Genomic DNA, 25,965 nt, shown 5'->3' with positions numbered 1-25,965 from the left:
TGAACATGGAACTCCACAGCACATTATCACTAAGTGTTCACATGTTGACCCCAACGACATTGTCAATAACGATTGCAGTGGGCACGGGACCATCGGGATTCGACCGTCGATCATTGGAAAAGCGTAGGAGATTCGGGTGAATCACATTTTTCTGCACTATGTCTTTGGTCGAATCCAAGAACGCCGTCATGAAAGGCGGCTCGAAACGCGTAACGTGACCCGGATGCAGGATGGTGGGAGCAGTATTGTGCTACGGGAGACATTCTCCTAGGCTTGCATGGGACCGGTGGTAGTAATCGGAGACTCGTCAACAGCTGAGAACCACCTGCATCCCTTCATGCTTGATCTCTTCTTTCAGCAGTATAATTGTCCGTGACTTTCAGCCAGAACCCCGCTATAGAGGTTTGAGGGGCATTGTTGAGAACTGACGTTGTTGTCTCGGTGACCAAATTCGCCTCATGTAAATCCTATTGAACTCATCTGGATCACTATCAGACGCCATCACCGCTTATGGAAATCAGCGTCCCCATTATTTACGAGAATTACGTGACCTGTGCGTAGACCTCTAATACCACATATCTCCACATACCTACCAACAAACTGTTATCCTTTATACGTTTTGGACCATGAATGTACGTTCGAATGACTAGACGATCAATCAACACCAGGAACACCAAACATAAAAGGTATTGTAGGTTGGGACAGTTGGAGAAATCGGTCGTGGCGTAACACGCGCTGTTTGAGACCATACAATAAAATTCAGTGACATGGAAATTCTCGCTGTGGAGACGAGCTAACACGATCGCTTATTCAGGAAGCTATAGCCACCCATAAACATGACAACAGCTTCAACAAGAACGAAGAAAACGCTGATGACCTCGATGTTGAGCGCCCCACAAACCAACCAACCAAAACGAAGAAAGCCCCGATATGAACGTATCATGGATTTCCGTGCTGCAGAGAACGAAGTTTTCAGGCAGCAATGGGAGCACTGCAGCTTTAATGACCATCGAAAAAACCTCACACGTTGGTCCAATAGGTGCATAGGTGCAGCCGCGAGCTCGATTCCAGTGCTCCATCCACGATGGACGGCGAAGTCTTAATAATGCCAGCCATTCGTGCTGGCGAAACGTCAAAATAATCGTCAGACAAACGTCGGCCTAAGAACCAGAGACAGAGGTCAACAGGCAATTAGTCCAAACCTTATATTGACACTTTTGATCTGATAGTTTATGTGGATTATCTTGCGTGTGGAGTCTAGATCGATGATCGCTGTGAGTAGACAGTTTTCTGACTGTGGTTTTGTCATTTTGACCATCGCCAACAACGTGAATAAAATAAGCGTGAATAAAATAAATAGCCTAGCTTATCACTGCACTGTTACAGCAACTTGGAGTGAAGACGCCAGGTCAATACATTTTATGGAACTGTGAGACCTTTTCCGATACGATAAGATTCAGCTCTGACGACACATGGACTGTATTCTCATTACAAATGAAGTCAGTACCGTGGACACAGTGGCAACATTTCTAGAGCGACAGTTTCTTATAAACTACCGTCGTAATGTGAAACGTGAACAACGGAGAAACTGGGAAAGAAACAAAGAAAGAAAGAAAGCGAGTGACAGTGGCAGACAGGACATAAGAAGTGGACTCTCAACATGCGCTGCAGCGGGGCTTGGTCCAAGGGTAGGGGACAGTGAACCCCGCGCCAGCTAGGGCCGCGCTCTCCCGCTGATAACATTGCGCCTTGGAACCACTCAGGTAAATTAGAGGCAACACCTGAGAGTAAGCCGAGGCCGAGGCAGACAACGCGTGCTCCTGCGGACCTCGCTGTGGGACTTTATTAACTCTACTTGCTGCCGAATGCGAACACACGTCTTCTCATCCTTTTAGGTCAGTGCAACTTACCGAAAAGGCATCACATACTGTGTCTATCACATAATGTGTAAACCATTCAACGGTATTTGGCTGTGGGTACATCTGGTAGCACTAACTGATCTCCCCTTCCCTGTTCTATTCGCGAATGGGGCGTGGGAAGAAAGACTGTCGGTAAGCCTCTGTATTATCTCCATTTTTTCGAGTTTTCCCGTCGTGTTCATTTCACGAGATGTATGTAGGGGAAATAGTATGTTGCCCTACTCCTCCCGGAAACTGCTCTCTCGAAATTTAATTAGCATATCTCTCCGTGATGCACAATGCCTCCTTTGTAACGTCTGCCAATGGAGTTTGTTGAGAATCTCCGCAACGCTTTCGCTCCCGCTAAACGATCCCATGATGAAACGCGCCGCTCCTCGTTGGATCTTCGTTATATTCTCCACCAGTCCTAACTGGCGAGGATCCGAGACTGATGAACAATTCGCAACTATCTAGCGAAAAAGCGCCTTTTGAGCCAATTCCTTCATGGATGAGTTACATTTCCTTAAGATTCTTCCTGTGAATCTGAGTCTGGCATCTGATTTTCCTACTATTTGTCTTGTGTGGTCATTCAGCTGAAGGTTGCTCAGAATAGCTTCCCCCAGATATTTTATGGTAAAAACAGTTTCCAACAGTTTGTCATCAACAGCTTACTTGTTAAATACATAAAGCACACCAGTGGCAGGACGCATTCAATACCTTCACTGAGCGATAACAACGGTGAAGTCACTGATGACAGTGCCACTAAAGAAGAGTTATTGAACACGGTTTTCCGAAACTCCTTCAGCAAAGAAGACGAAGTAAATATTCCCAAATTCCAATCAAGAACAACTGTCAAGATGAGAAACATATAAGTAGATATTCTCGGAGTAACGAAGCAGCTTAAATCACTTAGTAACGGCAAGGCCTCTGGTCCAGATTGTATATCAGTCACGTTCCTCTCAAAGTATGCTGATAAAATAGTTCCATATTTAGCAATTGTATACAACCACTCGCTCACAGAAAGATCCGTACCTAAAGAGTGGAAAATTGCTCAAGTCACACCAATACCCAAAAAGGGAAGTAGGAGTAATCCTCTGAATTACAGGGCCTATATCACTAATGTCGACTTGCAGTAGGGTTTTGGAACATATACTGTATTCGATCATTATGAAGTACCCCGAAGAAAACGATTTATTGAAACATAGTCAGCATGGAATCAGAAAATATCGTTCTTGCGAAACATAACTAGGTCTTTATACTCATGAGGTAATGAGTGCTATCGACAGGGGTTGTCAAATTGATTCTATATTTTTAGATTTCCAGAAGGCTTTCGACACCGTTCCTCACAAGCGTCTTCTAACCAAACTGCGTGTCTACGGAGTATCGCCTCAGTTGTGCGACTAGATTCATGATTTCCTGTCAGAAAGGTCACAGTTCGTAGTATTAGACGGAAAGTCATCGAGTAACACAGAAGTAATATCCGGCGTCCTCCAAGGAAGTGTTAGAGGCCCTCTATTCCTCCTGATCTATATTAACGACATAGGAGACAATCTGAGTAGCCGTCTTAGATTGTTTGCAGATGCTGCTGCCATTTACCGTCTTGTAAAGTCATCAGATGATCAAAACGACTTGAAAATGATTTAGATAAGATATCTGTCTGTTGCAAAAAGTGGCAATTGACCCTGAATAAGGAAAAGTGTGAAGTTGTTCACATGAGTACTAAAAGAAATCAGCCAAATTTCGATTACGCGATAAGTCAGACAAATCTGAAGGCTGTAAATTCAACTAAATACTTAGGGATTACAATTAGAAATGACCTTAACTGGAACGATCACATAGATAATGTTGTGGGTAGAGCAAACCAAAGAGTATGATTCATTGGCAGAACACTTAGAAGGTGCAACAGGTCTACTAAAGAGACTGCTTACACCACGCTTGTCCGCCCTATTCTGGAGTTTTGCTGTACGGTGTGGGATCCGCATCACATGGGACTGGCGGATGACATCGGAAAAGTACAAAGAAGGGCAGCTCCTTCTATATTATCGCAAAATAGGGGAGATAGTGTCACAGATATTATACGTGAATAGGAGCGGCAATCATTAAAACAAAGGCGTTTTTCGTTGCGACGGGACCTTCTCATGAAATTTCAATCACCAGTTTTCTCCTCCAATTGCGAAAATATTCTGTTGGCACCCACCTACATAGGGAGAAATGATCATCAAGATAAAATAAGAGAAATCAGGGCTCGCACAGAAAAATTTAAGTGTTCGTTTTTTCCCGCGTGCTGTTCGAGAGTGGAACGGTAGAAAGACAGCTTGAAGGTGGTTCATTGAACCCTCTGCCAGGCACTTTATTGTGAATAGCAGAGTAATGACGTAGATGTAAATACTGTTTCCAACAGTTTGTCATCAATAGCTTACTTGTAAATTACTGGATTTCTTTTCCTATGCATGTACAATAGGTTACATTTATTTATGTTCAGGGTTAACTGCCAGAGGCTCCACCATTCATCAATCCTCTGCAGGTCATTTTGCAAATCGACACTGTCTTCTGGCTTTGCTTATTTCTTATAGACAAACGCATGATTTGCGAACAGTCTTAAAGAACTTTCTACGCTTTCTACCTTATCGTTTATACACACTGTAAGCAGTAATGCTCCTGAATGAGATTTTCACTCTGCAGCGGAGTGTGCGCTGATATGAAACTTCCTGGCAGATTAAAACCGTGTCCCGGACCGAGACTCGAACTCGGGACCTTGCCTTCCGCGGGCAAGTGCTCTATCAACTCAGCTACCCAAGCACGACTCACGACCCGTCCTCACAGCTTTACTTCTGGCACTACCTCATTCTGGAAACATCCCCCAGGCTCTGGCTAAGCCACGTCTCCACAATATCCTTTCTTTCAAAAGTGCTAGTTCTGCAAGGTTCGCAGGAGAGCTTCTGTAAAGTTTGGAAGGTAGGAGATGAGGTACTGGCAGAACTAAAGCTGTGAGGACGGGGCGTGTGTCGTGCTTGGGTAGTTGAGTTGGTAGAGCACTTGCTCGCTAAAGGCAAAGGTCCCGAGTTCGAGTCTCGGTCGGGCACACAGTTTTAATCTGCCAGGGAGTTTCAGTAATGCTCCTGTCACGCTTTGTTGTGGCACTCCGGATATTACCTTTACAACTGTCAATTTTGTTCCGTTAAGAGCGACTTGTTGGTTCTGTCTGCAAGGAAGTCTTGAATCCAGTTGCAGATCTTGTCCGATGCTCGGTAAGTTCATATTTTTCTTACTAAACGGCAGCGGGACGGTGTTACATGCTTTTCTGAAGTCGACGAACACGGTGTCAACCAGAACGCTATTGTCTACAGCGCCATGGATTTCATGGAGGAACAGAGCAGTGTGAGTTTAGCAAGATCTCTGAGGAGCCTATGTTGATTTTTATAGAGGAGAGTTTCATTCTCCAAAACGTCACAATACGTGAGCACAGAACATGTTCCAAACTCAACAGACTGACTTCAACCACAGATTGACTTCAACCATATAGGCCTATAACTATGTGCGTCCTTCTACGAACCTTCTTGAAAACGGGAAAGACCTGCGGTTTTTTCTAGTCCCTAGGTGCCCTTCGTTGCTCCAGAGATCTACGATAAACTATTTCTACAAGGGGAGCAAGTTCTTTCGCGTAATATTTGTAGAATCTTACAGGTACCTCATCTGGTTCTCAGGCCGTTCCACAGCTAAGCGATTGTAGTTGCTTTCTTTTCTCAATATCTGCCGTTTCGACGTTTGTGCGATGATTGAAACGAGGGACTTCTTCGGTGAAACACTTTCGGAAGGCCGAATTCAACATTTCGGCCTTCTCTGTCTTATTTTCCGTTTCGGTGTCAGGATGGTCACTGAGGGAATATATAGAGGATTTCGAGCACCCTTCTGATTTTAAGTAAGATCAAAACCTCTGAGGGTTTTTACTCACATCGGATGACAAAACTTCACTTTCAAAGTCATTGAAAGCTTCTCTCTTTGTTCATTATCGCTTCGTTCATGTTACGCTTGTCAGCTAGGTTTTCAATTCTCTTGAGTCTGACACGGAGCACTGTTTGTTTACGAGCAGTTTCCTAACACGGCTATTAAACTACAGTGGATCTTTCCCATCGCTTAAGACCTTCTTCGAAAAATACTTCCTCAGGTGTACTGAACGATGTTTTTGATGTTTTCTATTTGTGCTCAAGAACTTCGTCCTCAGCATTGAATATCTGATGCTGACTACTCAGATACTCTACAATTTACATCCTGTCACTCTTGCTACGGAAAAATATTTGCATGTCATTCTTAACATAGTTTGTAAAACCTATGGTCATAGTTGCTATCAAAACCTTATTGTCACTGATACATTCCTCTAGGTTAAATAATTCGGTAAGGTTAGGACTGTTTCGTAAAATAAAGAACAAGTACCTTCATTCACAATGGTGATTATATGAGAATCCACGATCGATTTCGAGCCCTGGGAGGTCATCCTCAGGTGCTTTAACGATCTGCATAATTTTTTTCAGATTTTTGTTAATTATAGCCCTGGTAAGATTATAGTGGTATATTAAAAATGGCACATTGTGAATATAGACTTACAAAACTAAGGCAAGAAGAAAAAAAACTCACTGTTTGTAGCAGTGGATACATGATTAGAAGCGCAGTGTGAGTAAACATGTTTGCGTCCTTATACACACGTCCATTCTACAACACGTTTGTAATCAAAAGTTAAAGCAAGTCAGATGATTTCAAATGTAAAGATGTTGCATTTCTACAAATACAGAACTGCCACATTTTTGCCGGCCGCGGTGGTCTAGCGGTTCTAGGCGCTCAGTCCGGAACCGCGCGACTGCTACGGTCGCAGGTTCGAATCCTGCCTCGGGCATGGATGTGTGTGATGTCCTTAGGTTAGTTAGGTTTAAGTAGTTCTAAGTTCTAGGGGACTGATGACCACAGATGTTAAGTCCCATTGTGCTCAGAGCCACCATTTTTAAGCCACATTTTTACATTTCAAATTCTTTGACTTATTTTAACTTGTGTTTACAGATGTGCTTTGGAATGGACAGTGTGAATATTTACATAAACATCCATAGTTATACTGTGCTTTAAAACATATATCCTCTATTGGAAACGGTAAGTTATTTTCCGACTTAGCTTGGTTTTGAAACTATGAAAGTGAGTTTCTAAATGCTGCTAAGTCACATAAATAATACTGATCCTGCACTGCATCATTTATTGTGCTCATGATGCGTTTTGGTCGTAGCCCATCATCAGATGACCCGGTAACAAATAATAAAGAGAAGTGCAAATAATGATATATAGTACATCTTTACAAAAGAATTGAGGTTATATAAATCTCAAATGAAATTAATTGTGCAAAATTTTGAAGAACACAAGTATTTACCATCGAAGATAGTTATATGCATTGACAAGAACGTTGAACAACGCCCGTACAAATGTCGAGCAAAGCATGTGCTGTCGTACACGAAAGGTAGACCTAATCAGTAGCTGACACTGTCAAGGCACCGCTAACGGAACCATAATGTTCGTATTGCTAGAAGGTAGCACTTCTGATGACTTGCAAAATAGTAGTATTTATATAAATAAATAATAGCTCAGTCAGCACTAATGTGAGAGAAGGTCAATTGCAAAACCAGTATAATAGTACAAAACATTTCTTTTACAACAATGTCATATAGAACCATATTCAGTATGATTTGTTCATGTTTTCACTAGAGGGCACTACATCCGATACGAAGTTAATTAAAATAATTATTTTTCAATAAAACAAAATTAATTAGAACAGTCATTTCGTTTTTACCAGTGCAGGTGAGCAAGAAAGTCAACAGTAAAATACAATGCAATAGTGCAGGTATCATACATGTCATCTTTAAGTTTGTAGTATGACTTAAGAAGAACAGTTCGCAAATAAAATTTCGTGTGGTTGTTAAGAAATCCATAAAACACAGAGAAAGTTAAAAGAAAGAACAGCCAGGCCTATCTGACGTGGACCCGTAATATGACAACGAAATACTTTTCTACTTTCTTGTTAACCACTACTTTCTTTTCTACTCTATGAAAATTTTTTCTTCCAATCCTCCTATCTGCCGCCTCAGTGAAGCCATTAGCCGCTCCATCCTGAACAATCAAATGAGTTTCCTTCGCAAATACATCTTTAGGGCAACATAGCCTAGCTAGCCGATAAAATATTGATGTAAAAGATACACGCTTTGGAGTTGATGTGTGACATGAATCTTGTGATATAATCAAATTCGTAGCCGTTGGCTTACTATATATCTTAATTTTAACCGTATGTCCTATTCTTGTGATTTGTAAGTCCAAAATTGAGCGCTCTACTTCGATTTCATAAGCGAACTCCATATTTGTGTAAGGAATTAAAAATATTTCCTAGCACCTGAACGTCATTTTTATCGCCTGACAAAATTATGAAAATGTTGTCGACATATCTGCAATACACTGTAATCTTTTCGCATATTGTAGTGTACTATCAAACAATATCGAGTCTAAAAAATTTTCCAAAAATTCTGAACGGATGGTTGAAACACTTGAGACCATTACAGGACCATCTTTCTGGTGACAAATGTTCTTATTAAAAGTGAAAAAAATCAATAGACAAGGATATTTTAACTAACTAGATAGCTCAGCAGCGTACATGGGATCTATAAAATTGCTGTGTATAATGTCTAATGCTTCATCGATTGGCACATTCGTATAAAGATTCTCAATACAGGACGAATCGGTTGGTTTTCTTAATGGAGCTTGATTTGTGCTCGTAAGAGTGACATTTCTGGATTCATCACCAGTAATCTTTTCTTCTTCCATTTAGTGTCTAGAAATATAGTAAAACTGTTAATAGCATTCCTAACATCGGTAACAAAAGCCACAAGTAGTTGTTTATTTATCTGTACTATTTCATTGCCTTCAAAAAAAAATTTTGATTTAGAGATGTAATCGGCATCGTTAATGAGAACAAGAGAGCAACTCTTCTCAGTCTTAGTGACTAACATCTTACTTCTTTGTAATTTCTGTACGGGCTTAGACAGACATTGCAAAGTCTGATTTTTATTGCAAGAATGTGCAAGCGCATTACACTTTTTATTCGCCTGTACAGATTTAGACACCTTTAGCACTTCGCAACCACTCTTAAAAGGTTAATATTATTTTAGTAAACTGCAGGAGCAACCAAGGAAAGGCCCCAGAATTAGTACCACTTACTGACGGTTATAAATCACAGGTTGTACTAGGAACAGATAGTTGGTCGAAACCGGACGTTAATGACAACGAAATTCTAAGTTCAGATTGGAACATTTATCATAGGGATAGGTTAGTCGCCAATGGTGGCGGTGTGTTTATTGCAGTAAAGAATTCGATAAAATCTAGGGAGGTTATCACGGATCCCGATTGTGAACTAACCTGGGTGTATGAAAGGTCGGTCAAAAATGGTAATCGGATGCTTTTATAGACCGTCTGGGTCGGAACTCTACTAGTAGAGCGCTTCAGAGAGAACTTGCATAATATCGTTAGTAATTTTCCTGATCATTTCGTTGGAATAGGGGGCGGCTTCAATTTTCTAGATATAGACTGGGAGTGTCACGCTGTTGAAACTGGTGCCAGAGACAGGGATTCGTGTGAGATTGTTCTGGATGTCTTGTCCGAGAATTACTTCGGTCAGATAGTTAGAGAACCAACTCGTGAGGGTAACGTCTTAGACCTCTTGGCAACAACAAACCTGTACTTATTGAATAAGGAAACGTGGGGGAAGGTATCAGTGATCATAAGGCTGTGATAGCATCTATGATTACTGGTCTGACAAAGATTGTTGAGAAAGGTACGAAGATATTTTTTGCTTAGCAAGAGTGACAGGATATAAATTTCAGTGTATCAGAGCAGTCAGCATAAAATATTCGGTGATGAGGACGGAGATGTGGGAAACAAATGGAAAAAATTCAAAGGAATGGTGCAGTATGTCGTAGACAAGTAAATAAAGAGGACATCACCTCAGATTCAAGACAAGCAAAAACCTAGCTGACAAACAAAAGCTGAATGAAGCGAAAATGAGAGTAAGTAGGGCAATGAGAGAAGCGTTCAATGACTTTGAAAGTATGTCATCCGATCTGAGTAAAAACCTTAAGAGGTTTTGGTCGCATGTAAAATCAGTAAGTGCGTCAAAATCATCTATTCATTCACCCAGTGGCCAAACTGGCACCGAAACGGAAGGTGACAGAGAGAAGGCCGAAATACTAAATTCGCTATTCCAAAATTGTTTTACAGCGGAAGATCGTAACACAGTCTCTCCTTTCAACTGTCGCACGAACGCCACAATGGCAGATATTGAGATAACCGATCGCAGAATAGAAAAACAAGTACAATCTTTTAGTAGTGGAAAGGCGTCAGGACCAGATGAGATACCTATAAGATTGTACAAAGATTATGCGAAAGAACTTGCTCCTCTTGTAGCAGTAATTTATCGTAGAGCGCTTGAGCAACGAAGGGTGCCTAGCGACTGGAAGAAAGTGCAGGTCATTCCCGATTTTTAAAAAGGCCGTAGGATAGATGCATACACTTATAGACATATATCGTTGACGTCGATCTGTTGTAGAATTATGGAACAAGTTTTATGCTCAAGAATTATGACGTTCTTGGAGAAGGAAATTCTCTTCTATAAAAATCAACATGTATTCAGCAAACAGAGATAACATAGCTCGTTCTGTTCCTTCATGAGATCCACAGTGTCGTAGACAATGGCGCTCAGGTTGATGCCGTGTTCTGTGACTTCAGGAAGGCATTTGACACCATCCCGAACTGCCGTTTAGAGAAAAAAATATCAGCGTTCCGAGTATCGGAGCAGATATACGACTGGATTCAAGATTTCCTTGCAGACACAACTCAATACGTGAGTCTTAACCGAACAAAATCGACAAACGTAACCCAAGAGAATGTGATAGAACCGTTACTGTTTACCCTATATGTAAATGATCTAGTAGAAAGCATCGGTTGCTCTCTAAGGCTGTTCTCAGGTGACGCGGTTATCTATAACAAAGCAGCAACGCCAGAAGATAGTAACGATTTGCAGAATGACCACCAGAGATTTTATGAATGGTGCACGCTCTGGCAGTTGACCCTAAACGTAAATAAATGTAAAATAACATATTGCACATACGTAGGAAAAGAATTCCACTGCTGTATAGCTACACTGTTGATGACAAATCGCTGGAAACGGTATCTGCCATAAAATATGTAGAAGTAACTATCCGGAGCGAAATGGTGCGTACTCACAAGGGAACCTCCCCATCGCACCCCCCTCAGATTTAGTTATAAGTTGGCGCAGTGGATAGGCCATGAAAAACTGAACACAAATCAATTGAGAAAACAGGAAGAAGTTGTGTAGAACTGTAAAAAAATAAGCAAAATATACAAACTGAGTAGTTCACGGAAACATATGCAACATCAAGGACAACGTGAACGCAGGACCGCCGTGGTCTCGTGGTAACGTGAGCAAGTGCGGAACGAAAGGTCCTTGGTTCAAATCTTCCATTGAGTGAAAATTTTAATTTTTTATTTTCAGTTTATGTGTTTATTTTCAGTTTATGTGTTTTCATCACTTTTTTGGGAGTGATTATCACATCCACAAGAAAACCTAAATCGGGCAAGGTAGAAGAATCGCCATGTGTACAAGTTAGGTGGGTCGACAACATATTCCTGTCATGTGGCGCACATGCCGTCACCAGTGTCGTATAGAATATATCAGATGTGTTTTCCTGTGGAGGAATCGGTTGACCTATGACCTTGCGATCAAATGTTTTCGGTTCCCATTGGAGAAGCACGCCCTTCTTTTCGTCTACTAATCGCACGGTTTTGCGATGCGGTCGCAAAACACAGACACTTAACTTATTACAGTAAACAGAGACGTCAATGAACGAACGGACAGATAATAATTATGCAAAAATAAAGAAAGTAAAACTTACACTCCAGGGAAGACTTGAACCAAGGACCTCCCATTCTGCAGCTGCTCACGCTACCACGGGGCTACGGCGCTCCAGGGCTCACAATCTCCATGATGTTGCATATGTGGCTCATGGACTACTCAGTTTGTACATTTTGCTTATTTTTTCACAGTTCTACACAACTTCTTCCTGTTTTCTCAATTGATCTGTGTTCAGTTTATCAAGGCCTATCCATTGAGCCAACTTATAACTTAATCTGAGGTGGGTGCGATGGGGAGGTTCCCTTGTCAGTGACACACACAGCTGTCGTCAGACACTGTGGCCAGACGTCGCCCGATAACATCGGCCGAGAGCGTACTCATAATGCGTCCGATCTCCTTCGTCTTTTTTGGCGGGGTCAAGGAGCTTAGGGTAGGTTGGAATCTATTCTACGTATGAAGTAGGTTAGATTTTAACCTCGCAATGTGGCGTGGATACTACGACGCTTCTGTGCTTGGATACGAGTGCTGCATAGCGGCTTCTGAATTGAAGGGGCACCAAATGCATGTGAATGAGCTTTCCTGTCCTCAGTTATCGGAATAGCCACGCACGTTTTACGAATATATGAGATGACAGGAGAAACGTTCTATTACATACTCGAGATAATTCGTCGTGACCTTGAAAAGCGACTTATAAACCCTCTGTTTCGCTGTATTTATTTAAAGTTGTGTAGACGTACGACAATTAACCATCAATCACTGTCATTTAGAACACGAGTGAAAGACAAGCATAAAGTGTAGCATAAGATACTCTGAAAACCTAAATCACTTGAAAATGGAAATACATACTGAACAACATATTTGCAAACCATTTCATATTAACACAATCACAACGCCAGCGAGTATTAATAATAATTTGTAGACAACTAAAGACAACCATCGCAGAAAAGACCCAGTTGAAACGTCCCCTTTGAACAATTATACATGACTGTGCTTAAACTGACACACAATATTTTTAGCGCAACGCAATCTGACTTTCAAAAATCCTTACAAAAGAATGGCCCTGACTAACATTAACCTATACCTTTCACAAATCACTTACCTCACAAAATCTTCGTTACTCGAACTACTGCAATACAGCGAGTGCCACTACTGCCAGCTAAATAAAAGATTCAAACAACGGAAGGCACTTACTACTGATAGGCATAGTTAGCAAATGAAAGATTTTAATAGAGAACAAACAATGTATTTACCTTAATAGTCATCAAAAGTCATAATATATATAGCAGTTTATGACATCCAGTCTTACAAATTTCAAAACTCCGCCATTTCTCTCCCCACATCCACCACTGCTGGCGGCTCACCTCCAACTGCGCAACGCTACGCGCTGTTAACATCCAGCTGCCCAACACTACAATAGCCAACAACAAAGCAAACCAGCCACAGACAGCACACAGCACAGCCAGTGATTTTCATACAGAGCGCTACGTGGCGTTGCCAATATAAAAACCTGAACAGCCTACTTACACAGTAAAGGAGCTAGAAGCATATAACACACGCCACCCTTTTCACTTGATCAAATTACTGTTTGAGGTTAAATCTATGCCTAAGATTTCAAATAAAGAATTTTGCCTATTTGAGGTTTCGAATAAACCTGCAATTTCAGTCCTTAGATTGCGAAGTATAATCTGATTATGATATTTTCATCCTCAGGAAGCCACAGACTCACTCCTTCTAGGGCTAAATTTATCACTTTCTCACGCTCCATATTTCATATGCGACAACGTCGGTCGATTTGACCAAAGAAAACAAAATGATATGAATTTCACTGATTGTCATCCGAAGCTTGTACGTTCTGAAGATAAGATCGTCTTTAGTGTGACGGCGCACGTAGTGGCGTAGTGATTTGAAAAGATCTGCTGTCTCCGGCCGATGTCGGTCGTCGGCGGAATCCACCGATATCAGAGCCACTGTGACCGCAGTCTATGTGGAATGACCACATGAAACAAACAGTGAGAAAAGCAGATGCCAGACTCAGATTCACAGGAAGAAACTTACGGACATGTAACTCACCCAAGGAGGAAGCGGCTCATAAGGCGTTTGTTCGACTCACTCTTGAGTATTATTCATCTAACTGGGATCCTTACCAAATAGAAGAGATAGAGAAGATCCAACGAAGAGCGTCACGTTTCGTCACGGGATCGTTTAGTCAGCACGAGAGCGTTACGGAGATGCTCAACAAAATCCACTGGCAGATGTTACAAGAGAGGCACTGTGCAGCACGAAGAGATTTACTATTGAAATTTCGAGAGAGCACTTTCCGGGAATTGTCGGACAACATATTACTTCCCTGTACATACGTCTCGCGTAATGACCACGAGGAGAAAATTCAAGAAATTAGAGCCAATACAGAGGCTTACCGACAACCATTCTTCCAACGCGCTATTCGCGAATGGAACAGGATTGGAGGGCTCAATTAGTGGTAGAAAAGTTACCCTCCGCCGCACACCATTAGGTGAATTGTGGAGTATGATGTATATGTAGAATTTCTGAATTATTTCTTTAATCTGCTTACTATCGAAGTTTGAAGGCAACATAATTTAAGCCTTTGGTAAGCAGCTGTAATTCTTCACTAGAGGAAGTGGTACCGGTCAACTTGATAACTTTTGCTGCGAGTTGATGTTTATTTATTTCGTCTATAGCAAATGTACGGCGCCCGACGCTGTTCGCTATCAGGAGTCTCAACGTCCGCCTATGCCTCCGTTGAATTACGCTCCCATAATATATATATATACGTAGAATAATTTAGCCAACGTGTTGAATTGCTTTGGAGTGAGTAGTGCATGAAGACATTTTCAGAACTGTCAGGTGAAAATTTTGATTTGTGTGCCACTCTAATTTCACTTTTTATACCTGTCAGTTCAAACCTAGTTTTAATAGATTGTGCGCTGTATGAAACATTTTTTATGGTAGGTTGTAATGGCGTCACTTCGTTCTCGATGCATGCTCTATTGAACAAAATTTTCAACTGATTCTGCATGTTAGTTTTTTTTTGCATTGCAGAAAACTATAACCTCCTTAATCGCCTAGTTTTATGGTTGCCTTCACCAAATCAGTCAACCACCGAAAAGAACCGAGGATAACCTTAGAACACAGGCGGCAAGCGTCATTAGTCAACATATGCCACTATTTGTAGTCGGTTGCACTCAGTGTGTTCGATAGCCACCGGCAGAGCCTCGTCCACGTCACGGCAGAGACCCACGTCCCAGCAAACATACCGCCTGCACAGAGGCATTCTTTCCCGCCCTGCACGGTTTCCCTGAGGGCTTCATTACGAGCCTAGCGTTGGAGTTGCCAACGACTGGCGTACCCACCGTCTGCATTTGTCCAGACAGGATAGGAAAATCGCCCGCTGGCCAGAAGTGTTATCAGCAGTGGGCAGCACCTCATACCTGTTGCTAAGGCTTAAGGAGCCAGCCGTGCAGCCAATCCCTTCTTTAGCCTTTTGCCCGGTGACACGCGAACCCACCGCTGTCCATCATTCACTGTCAAGTGAGGACAAAATCGTCAGATGTTGCGTATCAGAAGACGAAACGACAGCTGCGTCACCAAGGAGTTCCAATACAGCAAGCGTGTCGCAGGTCTTCTCGCCGGTTCCGTTCAGCAGATCATGCAATTCTTCTTCACTTTCACTCATAGCAATGTCATCAGCGAATCGTATCATTGATATCGTTTCACCTTTAATTTTAATTACACTCCTGAACCTTTCTTTTATTTCCATCATTGCTTCCTCGATGTACAGTTTGAACAGTAGGGGCGAAAGGCTAAATCCTTGTCTTACACCCTTTTTAATACGACCTCTTCGATCTTGGTCGTCCACTCTTATTATTCCCTCATAGCTGTTGTACATACTGTATATGACCCGACTCTCCCTATAGCTTACCCCTACTTTTCTCAGAATTTCGAACATCTTGCACCATTTTCCCTTGCCGAACGCTTTTTCCAAGTCGACAAATCCTATGAACGTGTCTTGATTTTTCTTTAGTCTTGTTTCCACTATTAACCGCAACGTCAGAATTGCCTCTCTCGTGCCTTTACTTTTCCTAAAGCCAAACTGATCGTCATCTAGCACGTCCTCAGTTTTCTTTTCCATTCTTCTGTATGTTATTCTTGTAAACAATGCATGAACTGTTAAGCCGATTGTGAGGTAATTCTCGCACTTGTCAGCTTCATTTATTTAATCACGTTTTAATCTCTGTAAATTATTACTAGCCAGTTACTAAATGTGGGTTTTACGATTTTAATCAGTCGTATGTCTTGAGAAATGATTTTTTTCTGAAATGAACTAATTGTCTAATTGGTATTCGCATTTTTCATGTTACAAATTTAATTAGTCATTTTCTTAATGTCACTATTTGTTACCATCAAGTTTTGACACGAACTTAGGGAGTGGCTAGTGGTCCAAGATCTTGATTGCCGTAATATTTGCTGAATATGTAAAACAAATATCGTAAATGCTATTATTAAGGAATTTGTTAAACCTAATTCTATCTTTTTAAGAGATCATTATTTTAAATACGAAGGTTATTCGGAAAATAAGGAACGATCGGGTCGCGAAATGGAAACCACTAGGAAAATCCGATGAAGTTTTGCACAAGTGTGTTGGGCAGTGTCTCTAGTATGCCCGCTGATCGCGTTACGTCGTTATTTTTAGTTCTGAGCACATAGGGAGCACATAAAGATACCTAGAACAATAATGTCTCCCGCCAAGTACGAAGGACTGCTGAGAAATTTCGCCCGAAGCTATGCAGCCAACATTACATAACTGTCTTGCGGTTCCTTCTTCAACGCAATTCTCAGCCGCATTCTGCAGGGGCAATAAAGATGCTCCTGCATCGTTTTCAATCGGAAATGTTTGATTATCCAGAATTCAGCCCGTAATTGTCTCCCTCTGAGTTTCGTCTCTGCTCACATGAACCGCTGGCTATGAAGACAACATTTTGGCACACCATGAGCTGTAGACCAGCGTAGAGAATTAGCGGAAAGCACTGACGGCCGCCTTCTATAACGAGGGTATTGGAAAGTTGGTACAACTCTACGACAAACGTCCAAGTCAGATTGGCGACTATGGAGATAAGTTGCTGGAAGTTGTAGCTAAATGATGCAAATAAAACAGTTTTGATTTTCACGGTGGTTTCCATTTCGCGACCTATCGTTCCTTATTTCTCGAATAGCCGTCGTATATCTGTGACTGTTCAAGCTGAGCGAGATCTAAATTTTTTTTCTTCAGAATTCATCATAAATATATCCTATCTCAAATTAAGCTTGATCATTGTTAGACAAATTTTCCGTTAAAAACGTTGTAACTGTGAATAGTGTTGCTGTTGTTACCCTCGGGTTCCCTGTCCACACCACAGCCTTTACCTTCCTCCTGGTAAATCCATTTTCAACCGTAGCGGGAGCGCGACTGTACTCGGCGGGGGAGGGGGGGGGGCAGTGTTAATATCATTTACAGTTGTCTTGTAGTGCTACTCTAAGCACTTGTGAGGCAAACTGAGGAGCTACTTGATTGAGAAGTAGCGGTTCCGGTCGCGTAAACTGACGTACGGTCAGGAGAGCGGGGTGCTGACCACATGCCCCTCCATGTCCGCATTCAGCCTGTGGGCTGAGGATCACACGGCGGTCAGCCGGTACCGTTGGGTCTTCCAAGGCCTGTTCGGACGGAGTTTAGTTTTGTTTTTTGCAGTGCTAGTGTTACATGTTTTGGTTTGTATGTTAAGTGCTTGCGATTCTGTCTAGTCATAATGCTGCAGGAACGTGCAGACGCTGGAATTAGTCTCATGCGAGCACGTGGATGTGTCGGGTTGAATTATTTAAAAAAAGAGTAGTTACGGTAACATGGTAGAGCATCCACTTTGCAGAGCAGACGAGCCTCCAAACCCCACGTTCCGTGAAGTGTCGAGGGCGTCCAACCATTGAGTGCCTAATGGTGGTTTTACTATCCTTTTACCTCTTTGTGTAGATGCTCACGACAGTAGCACGTGAACATTCGACCAGCTTCGCCGTTTTCGAGATACTCGTTAACAGGCTCTACGTAATAATTATCTGCCCTTTGTCAAAGTCGCCTATCTGAATGGATTTGCCCATTTGCAGCCCATATGCTCGCTACGGTGATACCCCGTCCGTGTCTTCTCAGCTTATATTCTTTTACTACCGCGTCATGTGCCCTCAGCGCCACCAGGCGGCCTCAAACGTCGCAGTGGATAGTGGTCTAATACTTCAAACAGGATGTCGTTCCTTAGAACCAAATTTTAATTTAGCATTGTTAGCTTTCGTTGCTGAAATATTTAACTATTCTTTGGAATGCTCTAAGCAAATCACAGGAATCCAAAGAATGCAGAGGATTTTCAAATCCTGTGATCTAGGAGGTACTATGCGATAATAACTGAAGTTCTTAAGCCAACATATTGAAATGATATTGCAAATGGGACACTCAATACATATGAACATTTCTGATCCAAGCAGTATAATACGATACAGTACGGTGAGAAACAAGCGGTAAGAAGTGAAAGTTTTGTACTGAGAAGTACCTATGCAGGGAACACGCACATGTAAGAAAATGTAGGGGGCATTTTGTTTTATGGCAGTAAATTAAAAATTACGACGCAAACGAAAAAGTAATCATATGGCGTTCATAAACGAGGTAAAAATCTTTGTAAATGAGCATACATGCCATAAAATTCATCACATGATACCTGTGAGATGCACCCCAAACGCATTTGTATTGTAACTGTCTGTAGGCTGCTGTTTTTTATACTTGCTCTGTTATCGCTGTCATAAGTGCTTGTATCAGTTCTCCTCCACTGAAATCTATAGCCAAGATCCAGATCAAAGAAAAAGTGTAATTTCTTTACAGACTGCAGCTTCCAGTTTTGTTAGTAGTAAATAACAAGAGAAACCAAATATCGTAACATAACGTCATAGCGATGGAGCTGCACGTGGAGCTACAGAAGTTTCATTAGGTGTAATGAAGCCAATGTTCCTATTTCTAAATGCCATCGCCTGAGGATGCAACAGTACTAATGTTTGATAACCATTCAAGCAATCGTTACCTCAGTGTCTGAATACAGAATGTGAGGTTCTATCGACAGGTAACAAACACAAAGGACTGTAACGTCAACATGTCAATAGAAACAGTCCTTCCGATATGTGACGGCTAAAGACAAAAAGCACCAAGCAAGATCACTTATTTGGCCGCGGGAAGCACTCTTTTTCCACACAGATCTAGCTGCTTAATCTGGGTCATGTCTGAAGTTTGCAGTGCGCCTTATTATTGAGAAAGATCAAGTGTTTGTGTAAAAGCACATAATTCTGTCAAGATAAGTACCTGAGAATAAAACACTGCTCGTATAAAACAGTAATAACTTACAATCACTGCAGAAATGAATGCAAGCATAACAGTAGACGAAAACATGAACCAAAAAAGTACATAGAGGGTGACTGTACAGCGAAAGTTTGCCAGAGAGAATAATGCACAAGCAGATTACTGCTGATGAACGTAAATCTCAAATTAAACACTAGACGTAACAACGAGTTCTTTTTGTCCTTTTCCATTTAACCGTTCATTTTGTTTTTGACAAAGAATGATTATGTACTTCACGGTGGCTTTCAGAAGTTAGATACAAATGTGCATCGTTGTTACGAAACGGCCTAATTGATGCGACCGTTATTGTACGTGGACGATTGAATAAGCCGAAAGCGTCGATGCTTTAGCTGCTCATAACAGGCAGTATTCCGAATCACAAACGCCGATACTGAATAATACACCTCACTGAATATGTATAAATCCAGGACTACAGCACCAGTGTCCAATCGTGGCTTTCCCACGGTCGGCAAGCATGATGCGCAGCATACTGCTGCGACATTAAACATCGTAATACGGGGCAGGCAAATATTAGCAGATGCTTCGATACTCGAAAGCACGTACCACGTTTGCATTTACATACATACATACTCTTCAAACTACTGTGAAGTGTATGTCAGAGATTACTTACCTACTATATGTTAGGTTTCCTTCCCTTTCCAGTCTCGTATGGGCGCGAGAAGAATGGTAGCTTAAATATCCTGCAAAACTGTACTCACCTTCCCGTGAGCCAAAAAAATCCCTGTCTGTTCGTGCTACCATTTCTTGTTTACTTTCACCATCCATTCTAATTGCTGTGGTTACTGGATATTTGAGCAATATTCTAAGACGGGATGCCAGTGAACCGAAGTATGTGGTCCAATTTACCTACAGCTAAGGCTAAGCTATCTTTCCATTCCATAACCCTACGAACTGTTGTACCGAGATATTTTTATGAGTTCACTGATTCCAGTGGTGGTTCAGAGTTGTAGTCACGGGGCACTACTTTTCCGCTTGTTGTGATAGTACTTTGATATAGATAACTCTTTGTTTGTAAAAGTCTGTGGTTACTGTTAGTATTATCTGCCAGGAGATTAACATACAACACGAAGAAGAATCCCAACACACTACTCTCGGGCACGCGTGAAGTTATTTCTATTTCTCTCGATGATTATCCAAGTTGCAATGCTGTGTCCACTCTAATATGAAATCCAGTCACAACTCTTTTTTAATATCACGTATAACCGTACTTTTTTCACGAAAAGTTGGTGTCGTACCTAGTCAAATAGTTCCAGAAGTTTAGAAATACTCGATCCACCTGATTGCCTTGAACTATGGCTTTCAGAATACCATTTGAGAATAGCACGAGTCGGGTTTCACATGGTCGACATTTTCGGAATTCATACTTACTGGTATGGAGAAGGTAGTTCTGTTCAAGATACTTTAATACATTTGAAATCAGTGTATGTTTTATGTTTCTACGATAGAGGGACGTTAATCAGATTGGACGGTTGTTTTATCACTGGGTGTTTCACTGATCAAGGGACCTGCAGCAAGTTACGGTAGACGTAGGAACTAACAGACAAATGGCCTTGCCGCAGTGGTTACCATCGGTTTCCGTCATGTCACTGAAATTCAGCGCTGTCGGCCTTGGCTAGTACTTGGATGGGTGACTGTCCGGGTCTGCAGTGCGCTGTTGGCAAGTGGGTTGCACCCAGCCATGTGAGGCCAACTGAGAAGATATTTGATTAATAAACATTGACTCCGATCATGAAAACTGAAAACGGCCGGGAGAGCGGAGTGCTGACCACACGGCCTTCCATATCCGCTTCTAGTGACGCCTATCGGCTCAGGATGACACGGCGGTCGGTCGGTATCGTTGGGCCTGTGAGTTTAGTTTCCAAACGAGCTAATATGTGTAAATTGAATACGGAATCTGTCAATGATTCCACTGAGCCTTTTTAACTATTTCTAAACTTCACTGACATTAATATCTACAACGATCATCCAAAACATTATGACCACCTGTTTAACAGTGTTTTGATCCTCCTGTGGTACGTAATACAGCAGCGATTCTGCTTAGACCTGATGCATTAAGCCATGTGCTACCAGATGCTTAAAAAATTATTCAAATGGCTCTGAGCACTATGGGACTTAACATCTGATGTCATCAGTCCCCTAGAACTGGAATCACTCAACAGAGGAAAGTCCACTGGACCTGACGGGATACCAATTCGATTCTACACAGAGTACGCGGAAGAACTTGCCCCCCTTCTAACAGCCGTGTACCGCAAGTCTCTAGAGGAACGGAAGGTTCCAAATGATTGGAAAAGAGCACAGGTAGTCCCAGTCTTCAAGAAGGGTCGTCGAGCAGATGCGCAAAACTATAGACCTATATCTCTGACGTCGATCTGTTGTAGAATTTTAGAACATGTTTTTTGCTCGAGTATCATGTCGTTTTTGGAAACCCAGAATCTACTCTGTAGGAATCAACATGGATTACGGAAACAGCGATCGTGTGAGACCCAACTCGCTTTATTTGTTCATGAGACCCAGAAAATACAAGATACAGGCTCCCAGGTAGATGCTATTTTTCTTGACTTCCGGAAGGCGTTCGATACAGTTCCGCACTGTCGCCTGATAAACAAAGTAAGAGCCTACGGAATATCAGACTAGCTGCGTGGCTGGATTGAAGAGTTTTTAGCAAACAGAACACAGCGTGTTGTTCTCAATGGAGAGACGTCTACAGACGTTAAAGTAACCTCCGGCGTGCCGCAGGGGACTGTTATGGGACCATTGCTTTTCACAATATATATAAATGACATAGTAGATAGTGTCGGAAATTCTATGCGGCTTTTCGCGGATGATGCTGTAGTATACAGAGACGTTGCAGCATTAGAAAATTGTAGCGAAATGCAGGAAGATCTGCAGCGGATAGGCACTTGGTGCAGGGAGTGGCAACTGACCCTTAACATAGACGAATGTAATGTATTGCGAATACATAGAAAGAAGGATCCTTTATTGTATGATTATATGATAGCGGAACAAGCACTGGTAGCAGTTACTTCTGTAAAATATCTGGGAGTATGCGTGCGGAACAATTTGATGTGAAATGATCATATAAAATTAACTGTTGGTAAGGCGGGTACCAGGTTGAGATTCATTGGGAGAGTCCTTAGAAAATGTAGTCCATCAACAGAGGAGGTGGCTTACGAAACACTCGTTCGACCTATACTTGAGTATTGCTCATCAGTGTGGGATCCGTACCAGATCGGGTTGACGGAGGAGATAGAGAAGATCCAAAGAAGAGCGGCGCGTTTCGTCACAGGGTTATTTGGTAACCGCGATAGCGTTACGGAGATGTTTAGCAAACTCAAGTGGCAGACTCTGCAATAGAGGCGCTCTGCATCGCGGTGTAGCTTGCTCGCCAGGTTTCGAGAAGGTGCGTTTCTGGATGAGGTATCGAATATACTGCTTCCGCCTACTTATACCTCCCGAGGAGATCACGAATTTAAATTAGAGAGATTAGAGCGCGCACGGAGGCTTTCAGACAGTCGTTCTTCCCCCGAACCATACGCGACTGGAACAGGAAAAGGAGGTAATGACAGTGGCACGTAAAGTGCCCTCCGCCACACACCGTTGGGTGGCTTGCGGAGTATAAATGTAGATGTTGATGTAGAACTTAGAACTACTTAAACCTAACTTACCTAAGGACATCACACACATCCATGCCCGAGGCAGGATTCGAACCTGCGACCGTAGCAGTCGAGCGATTCCGGACTGAAGCGTCTAGAACCGCTCGGCTTAAGAAGCTTAAGCACAGTTCACTCAATCCTCGTAATTTAAGAGCTAGTAGCTTGTAGGACCGGAGTCATCTCCCGACAGCGACCCAGGCGCGTTCCATCGGGTTCATATCAGGTTACTTTGGTGGCCATGATATGATCGTCTTGCTCGTCAAACCACTTTAGACGGTTCTAGTATTGTGACACGGACATTTATCCTGCTGGAAGGAGCTATCACTGTCAGAGAAGACAATGTGAAGGGGTGCTGGTAGTCCGCAATAATGTTCACTACCCGCAGCTGTCATGATGCCCTCGATTACTACCACAGGTGCAATGGAAACCAAGGCGAATGTCCATCGTAGCATAATACTTCTTCCTCCGGACAGGACAGCCAATGTTATTAGATCTGCCATCCCCCAATCTAGATGATCTCATGCCCACTGCAGTTGTAACTGACGATGTCGTTTGGTCAGCTTTGGATGGGTGCAAGTTCTCTGCTGCAGAGCCCTATGTTCAACAATGTGCGCTAAACGCGGAGCGCTCCGAAACACGTGTGTCTGCACTTTCATTGTACTCTGTCGTCAGATCTGCCACAAAATTCCACCCACACAGCTTTATAGAGCGGGCAGGCGTATGACCGCGTTCTGCGATGAGGCGTGGATATCCAGTAACCTGTCGCCTACTAGTCGATTTACCTTCCTCCAGACACTTCCGTTAGACGTTCAAAAAAGTACCACGTGAACAGCCGATAAGCTTCGCCGTTTCCGAGATGCGGTTTCCCAGAGGCCGGGCCTTAACAGCCTGGCCTTTTCAAAGTCGCTTATAACAGTTTATTTCGCCATTTGCTGCTTGTATATCGTTAGAATGATTCAAAATTCTTTTCTGCAGCTTATACACTTTCCTTACAGCGCCATGTGCCTGCAACGGTGACAAATGGCATTCTGTCTTAAGCCTAGTTTACACGACGACACTAGGTTGCAGGCAACTGCGCTACCGGCCACTGCGCATGCGCGCCGCGCGTTTGCGCAACTAATCGGTGAAACTAAACAGTTTATGTTCCAACTTCGGCGACACTATTTCTTCAGAAAGAACAGATACCATCGGTGACCGTGCAGCTCTCTTAGAATGAAATGATAATCAAATCAAGACCCTATGCTGTCGACAGGCGTTGATATACGTCAACGGGGACAGTTGAAAATGTGTGCCCCAACCGGGACTCGAACCCGGGATCTCCTGCTTATATTGCAGACACTCTATCCATCTCAGCCACCAGGGGCCAGAGGATAGTGCGATTGCAGGGTTTATCCATTGCACGGTCCCCGTGAGACCCACATTCCCAACTTAATGTCCACACACTACATTCGTAGTGTCCCTGCCCCTGCCCATAGTTGAGGCTAACCGGTCATTGATCTTTTTCTTCTGTGCTGGATGCACACGAATTGCCCGAACTCTTACGGGACTCGGTAAGATTGTCTGCCGCGAGTAATGAGTGTAATGGGCAAGGGCACTACGAATGTAGTGTGTGGACATTACGTTTGAAATGTATGTTCAAATGGCTCTGAGCACTATGGGACTTAACTGCTGAGGTCATTAGTACCCTAGAACTTAGAACTACTTAAACCTAACTAACCTAAGGACATCACACACATCCATGCCCGAGGCAGGATTCGAACCTGCGACCGTAGCGGTCGCGCAGTTCCAGACTGAAGCGCCTAGAACCGCTCGGCCACCGCGGCCGGCGCGGGGAATGTAGGTCTCACGGGGAGCGTGCAAGGGATAAATCCCCGCAGTCGCACTATCCACTGTGCCATCGGTGACGGCCGGAATGGCCGAGCGGTTCTAGGCGCCACAGTCTGGAACCGCGCGACCGCTACGTTCGCAGGTTCGAATCCTGCCTCGGGCATGGATGTATGTAATGTTCTTAGGTTAGTTAGGTTTAAGTAGTTCTAAGTTCTAGGGGACTGATGACCTCAAAAGTTAAGTCCCATTGTGCTCAGAGGCATTTGAACCATTTTCTGCCCTAGGTGGCTCAGATGGATAGAACGTCTGCCATGTAAGCAGGAGATACCGGGTTTGAGTTCCGGTCGGGGCACACACTTTCAACTGTCCCCGTTGGTGTATATCAACGCCTGTCGACAGCTTAGGGTCTTGATTTAATTATCATTTCATAGGAAAAAAGGATGTTTCGTAGGATTGTACGCACTTTGCTTACGAGTATGTCCAATGTTCGGGCAAATCTCCGTGCACTACACGTTTGCACACCACCACTCGTCTCCTGCTGCATTGCTGTGGCCACTGCTTCCACTGACGTCGAATCAATTCGTTTCCTCCCTCTACCAGGTTGCACACCAAAAGAACTCGTCTTTTCGAATTTCCGAATCATTTTCTCCAAATCCACGGCAGTCATCGGACCAATGCCTTCTTTCAAACCCTTCAGTGTCCGGAACATCTGCAGAGCGACGTGTGCACAGTCATCATTCTTGTAACACTGGTTTACCTGCATTGAGACAGTCATGGCGAAAGTCGAAGACGAGAAACGAGGAAGAGCCGTGTACGCGGTGTGATTATACCAACTTCATTGGGTCGTGCGCATGACAGATATTATCATTTACGTATTCTGACACATACAGCGCCATCCAGTGATCAATTTTCACACTACTTTTTTCTTCTATCATACGTTTTCCTCCTCCTCCAATAATACTCAGTTGCAATTTGACGACATTCTGACAGTGGTGCTATTTCTACAGCGTTTCAACGTCCGTAGTTTTAATTGAATCATCGGTTGGCTGACAAAAAGTGTTTTGCTATAATTAGACACTAGAACTGAAGAAGACCTGTAACAAAAGTTGAAACTTGTAATACAAAGTGACCAACACGGTGTCTCTGTTTCTCCACTCGTAACTTTTTTCAAACCTAAATCACTTGTGCTGGCGGGAG

General features: G+C 42.8%; 1 protein-coding gene across 1 annotated transcript in view; it reads right to left on the bottom strand.

Moving 5' to 3' along the window:
* LOC124613450 (transmembrane channel-like protein) overlaps nt 1–25,965 on the bottom strand; it is a 173,439-nt gene that overhangs the window by 39,112 nt on the left and 108,362 nt on the right. The gene's annotated exons all lie outside the window — the stretch shown is intronic.

Source organism: Schistocerca americana, chromosome 4 (assembly GCF_021461395.2).
Source record: "Schistocerca americana isolate TAMUIC-IGC-003095 chromosome 4, iqSchAmer2.1, whole genome shotgun sequence".
In the NCBI taxonomy this organism is placed as follows: Eukaryota; Metazoa; Arthropoda; class Insecta; order Orthoptera; family Acrididae; genus Schistocerca; species Schistocerca americana.
The sequence above is the reverse complement of the archived record's forward strand: the minus strand, read 5'-3'. Positions and strand labels throughout refer to the sequence as shown.